Source organism: Nerophis lumbriciformis, linkage group LG21, assembly GCF_033978685.3.
Source record: "Nerophis lumbriciformis linkage group LG21, RoL_Nlum_v2.1, whole genome shotgun sequence".
Lineage (NCBI taxonomy): Eukaryota > Metazoa > Chordata > Actinopteri > Syngnathiformes > Syngnathidae > Nerophis > Nerophis lumbriciformis.
In genome coordinates, this window is record NC_084568.2 from 21,661,763 (window position 1) to 21,667,762 (window position 6,000).

The following is a 6,000-nucleotide window of genomic DNA, read 5'->3' on the forward strand; positions in this document are numbered from 1 at the left end:
AACTCTCCCCCAGGTACATTGGGCCCTACCCAGTGGAGAAAATCATAAACCCCAGTGCCGTCCGCCTCCGCCTCCCTCCTCAAGCCAGTCATGGAGAGTCCCCCACACCCCCCACCACCCCCACGTCTCACCGACGGCCATCCGGTCTACACCGTCGACCGAATTTTGGATGTGCGCAGACGGGGTAGGGGCTACCAGTATCTGGTCAATTGGGAGGGGTACGGCCCCGAGGAGCGCTCCTGGATTGGGTGCTCCCTCATCCTCGACCTGCAACTGCTGCGCGATTTCTACACCAGGTTCCCGGGTAAGCCATTGGGGGGGTCAGTGACCCCTGACACTTGTCTATTCACACTTACAAACGTATTCTCCATCTGAATGGAGACACTTTTTTTTTAATTAACCAAAATAGCGTATTGAAAGTTATTATAGTAGCTTGTTTTTGTCCACATTTGGAACAAAAAGTACCAACGTCATTGTGCTATAATGGATGACAACATGGGTCTCAAACTCAACTTTTGGACTGCTAAGATAAATAAATAGCCATTCATTGATGTGAAGAAACACTCAAGAAAGTGGAACAGAATGCAAATCTCAAAATGTTGTTATATTGTTTTAGAGCTAATTTGGTTTCCAGGGTTCCTTAGGCTTCTATTTTGGGCCCCCTTGGTAGTTCCTAACAAACTTCTTCTCTATCTGAATGAAGGCTCACTTTTTTTTTTAATCGACCAAAATGGCGCATTGAATGTTATTTTAGTCGCTTTGTTTTCTCCACCTTTTGCAACAGAGCTTACCAATACCAATGCGTTGTAATGGATGACAACATTGCTCTCTAACTCAACTTTTGGACCAGCAAAATACATAAATAGCCATTCATTCATGCGACACAAAAGCCAAGATGGAGAGAAACACTCAAGAAAGTAGAACAGCAAGCAATACTCTAAATATTACATTGTCTTATAGGTACATCAGTTTCTGGGGTTTTTCAGGGTTCCATTTTGGGCCCCCTCTGAAGTTCCGAGCAACCTTGTCTATTCACACTTACAAACGTATTCTTTATCTGAATCCAGGCTGACTTTTTTTAAATCGACCAAATTAGCACATTGAAAGTTATTTGGTTATTTCGTCATAATATTTGCGCTAAAGTTTAGCTCCGAGGGGGTCCAACTTCGACGGCGTGGCTCGGTTGGTAGAACCTGAGGGTTCCTGGTTCGATCCCCACCTTCCGCCATCCGAGTCACGTCCGTCGTGTCCTTGAGCAAGACACTTCACCCTTGCTCCTGATGGGTCGTGGTTTGGACCTTGCATGGCAGCTCCCACCATCAGTGTGTGAATGTGTGTATAAATGGGTGAATGCGCTTTGAGTACCTTGAAGGTAGAAAAGTGCTATACAAGTATAACCCATTTACCATTGGCACTCAGCATCAAGGGTTGGAATTGGGGGTTTAATCATCACCAAAATCATTCCCGGGCGCGGCCACCGCTGCTGCTCACTGCTCCCCTCACCTCCCAGGGGGTGAACAAGGGGACGGGTTAAATGCAGAGGCTAATTTCACCACACCTAGTGTGTGTGACAATCCTTGGTACTTTAACTTTAATTATGTGTGTGTGGTATTGTCATTAGTGCCACAAGTGGTAAAAAAAAACATTTTACAAGAGAGTACGGCTGCGGCCCATACGAACTACAGCTGTGAATCAGATATTTTTCTGTGGCGGCCCTCAAGGTGGCGCTGGCGCCCCAACACTGGCCCTACGGTTAAGAAACACAGGTTTAATGAATACATGAAACACTATTAAGTATATGAAGTCAACTTGTTGTCCACTCTACTGGTGCTTTAAGTTGTCAGGAGGAAATGGGTATCAAGTGTGCATGAAGTTGGCTCCGCCCCCGCAACCCGAAAACCAACAAAAAGCAGACAGAGCTGTCAGAGCATGACAATATCCCCACGCTTTGACAGTGACATCACTATTTGGAATTTTCCCTTGCCTAAAAAATGTTTTTCTAAAAAGATTTTTAACAAGAATAATATATAAGAATAAATAATATATGAAAAGTATAAGTAAATTAAATATTGGGACATAAAAATGTGAATGCAAAATGTTACTACCCTCTCGGACAGAGGTGTCAAACCCAAGGCCCGGGGGACAGATGTGGCCCGCCACTTCATTTTATTTGGCCCTCGAAAGTCTGGAAATAACATGTATCATCAATAAAGTAATGTAACTTTTCTTACTAAATATATTTATTTCTATTTTGGGGGAAAAACAATACATGTACTCCATGTAATTGCAAATGACATTAACTTAAATATTGTCTAATTATGCAAAAATATATTATCAAACATTCAAACCATTTTTTCAATAGAAATAAATACTACTAATAATAATTTCAAAGCATCCATCAAATTGTGCAATGGAAAAATAGCAATAGATTTCATGGTAAAATTGTGAAATTTACTGTGGTTTTTACAGCATTTTTCTCGAAATGAAAAAAAAAAAACAGTACTTTTTTTACTGTAATAAACTGTGGTGCCATTTTGCCACTTACAGTAATACACCGAAAAATCTACAGTTGTTGATTTGCGGCAAAAACAAACTGACAGCTCAGGCGCCAAAATTTTACTGTAAAATTGCAGTTTTTTTTTTATTTACAGTAAAAAAACAAATATACATTTTACAGTAAAATTCTGGCAACTGAGATGCCTTTTTTTTTTTAACATAAAAACAGCAGTACTGTTTTTCCATTTACAGTAATATACACTACATTTTGAGGTGAAATTATTGCAAATTACCATATTTTTTTACATTTTAGTTTAAAAAAATATACTAATAAAATGCATGAAAAAATGCGTAATCATAGTATTCACTGTTAGAAGCGGCCCTCTGGGGCCAAACATAACTACGATGTGGCCCTCAGTGAAAACGACTTTGACACCTCTGCTCTAGGATGTGATTTGATTCCAATTCTTGGGGTGATGATTCGATTCAGCACAATTCTTGATTCAAACCGATTCTCGCAATACATTATTTGGTAGAACAATGATAAAACCTTTTCAAAACAGGTTCCAGGTTAAAGTTAAAGTTAAAGTACCAAAAGCTTCTCTTGGCTGCTTAAGGATAGGGCCTAACAAACGTCTTTTTAAGAATTAATTGATTTCTAGTCATTGAATTATGAGTCGATTTAGAATTGGGTTAAATAAGAATCACTTTTCAGATGTGAATTCATTTTTTGGAGCGCCCTTTCTACTACCCCAATTAGAACAATGAACCACATAAGTGAGCTAAATGCTGCTAAGCTTCCCCTGACTCTGACTCATTTTCTTCAGCTATCATCGGTCATGTAAAAGATACGTTCTTTCGTCCGTTCGCATGCTGGGAGAATCTGGAGTGTAACTTTTTGTAAGAAGTTGCTAAAGTTAGATGTTTGTTATTCCTCGTCCTACAAAGTAAATACAAGGCGAGTATTGCAGATATCAACATCTTTAAAGATCACTAAATGATTTTGAGATGTTTACATTAATTTGTTGATCATAATTAGAAACCAAATCTAGGGGGAGGAGTTCATCATCCAAAAAAACCTGGGTCCAAACCAAAATGGCCAACCTCCTTTCTTGTTTTTTTTTTAATTTTTTATTTTTTTTTAACATGGGTGCAATAGACTTTTTCATTTGTCCTGTCATGATAGATGTCCCTACCAAATTTCATGATAAAAAAGTTAAACTGTTGGCAAGAGATTACATTTTATGTGTTTATTTTGTGGCAGACCACACAAAAAAAGGTAAAAATATAAAAATACAAAAAAAAATTATAATAAATATTTATTTTTTTTATTAAAAAAATAATATATATATATATATATATATACACACACACACACACACACACACACACACACACACACACACACACACACACACACACACACACACAACTTTATACCTGTTGGAGCAAAACACCATTGCTAATGCTGCCCATAACAGAGAGAAATGTTGCTGACAAACTTGTAAATTAAAAATTACTAATTGTAAATAAAAAAATAGAAAAAAAAATAAAAAAATAATATATTATGATACTGCCTTTGGTATTGATTGTATCAATATTTTGATCGATCTGCCCATACCCTGCTATCTATCAATCTTGCTAAAAGGCTAGGCCAGATAGCTAAGATATCCAAAACGAGTCTCTAAAGACACGTGACAGACAGTGAAGAAAAAATAGGAAGTGTTTGGAAGGCGGCACTGACACCCTGTGGTGTACTGGAAGTATTGCAGGTACACATTTATTTTATTTTTTTTATATATAAGCCTTTATTTATAAATGTCAATATTTACAAACAGTTGAAAATAATAATCAAAGTAAGTACAAAACAGTACAAAGCAGCGCCAGGGGGTTGTAAATTCAAAGTAACTAAAATAGAATGCAAAAAATATATATATAATAAACATATAATAAACAAAGTGCAAAGCCATAGGCTCACTCAATCTCAGTAAATAACTTAAATTTGGAACACAGCATCATCGTTTTCACAGCTTTTTGGTTGTTCGAGGTAGAGAGTGTTTTAATGTAGAGTTCTAAATCTTTTTTAAAGGCACAAAAAACAGGTCGGGTTTTGAGAAACTTACATTTATGAATTTAAAACTTAGCCAATAGTATAATGAGGTTGCAAAGGTAAAATTGATTTTCAAATTTGTTTTCATACAGTGTAAATCCAAATAGCACCTCTTTAAAACAAAGCACAAATTCGTCATGAATATTGTCCAGGATGAAGCAACAGATGCCCTGCCATAGTGATCGAGTGCTTTCCCAAGTCAAAAACAGGTGGTAAACAGTCTTTGGATGCATGTTACATAAGGTGCAGGTAACATCAATGTCCTTCTTGTATCTAACCATCACAGACAGTATTTACAGGGTAATAACGATGAATGATTTTAAAAGATATCTCTGACTTTGTTGGTAAGTAAATACCTGTTAGGAAGGGACCACGTTTTGACTCAGCAGATGTCATTCACAACATTATTCCAGAGCGCAATTACATAGGAGACAGACACAATCATTTTGGAATAAGCTGCGGATTTTTCTGTTATTTTTCTGATCAAAGCAAAGTTTCCCCACAGGAGTGTCAAGTGGATCATTCACAATTTTTACAGCAGAAAGAGGAGATGAGTAAGCCCTGTACAACATAACAACACCTGATGGAATGGCATCAAAGACAATGGCAAATTGTTTGGGAGTGACAGCTAGGGACCTTAAAATGGTTGAGAAATTCTTGGTAATTAAAAAGTTGGCCTTCCTTATTGAAAAGCTGACTCACTGAAATAATATCATTATTGAACCAATTGTTGAGGAAAATATATTTCCTTTTGTAACATGTCTTTATTGTTCCAAATGAAATATTTCGTAGGTGAGAAAGTGTGCTTGTGCCAGAAGGGCTTGTTTGTGGAAGTTTGAAAGAGCAACAGGAATCCTATCAGTGACGTGCGGTGAGGTTGATGGCTGGTGAGGCACTGACTTCATCACAGTCAGATTTACAAACATATGAACCCTACAGAGTATCTTATTCACCATTTGATTGACAGCAGTTAACGGGTTATGTTTAAAAGCTCATACCAGCATTCTTCCCTGCTTGGCACTCAGCATCAAGGGTTGGAATTGGGGGTTAAATCACCAAAAATGATTCCCGGGCGCGGCGCCGCTGCTGCCCACTGCTCCCCTCACCTCCCAGGGGGTGAACAAGGGGATGGGTCAAATGCAGAGGACAAATTTCACCACACCTAGTGTGTGTGTGTGACAATCATTGGTACTTTAACTTAACTTTAACTTTACACATACAAACTGTAGCACACAAAAAAGCACATTTAATAAAAAAACGTTATTATGGTCTTACCTTTACTTATAAATGCGCCGCTGTTGTGCTGGATTAATGAACCCCCTGATGGCAGTGTTATATCAACTAAAGCCCTCACTTCAACTTTCCACGTGCAAGATTGAATCTATTTAAAAAAG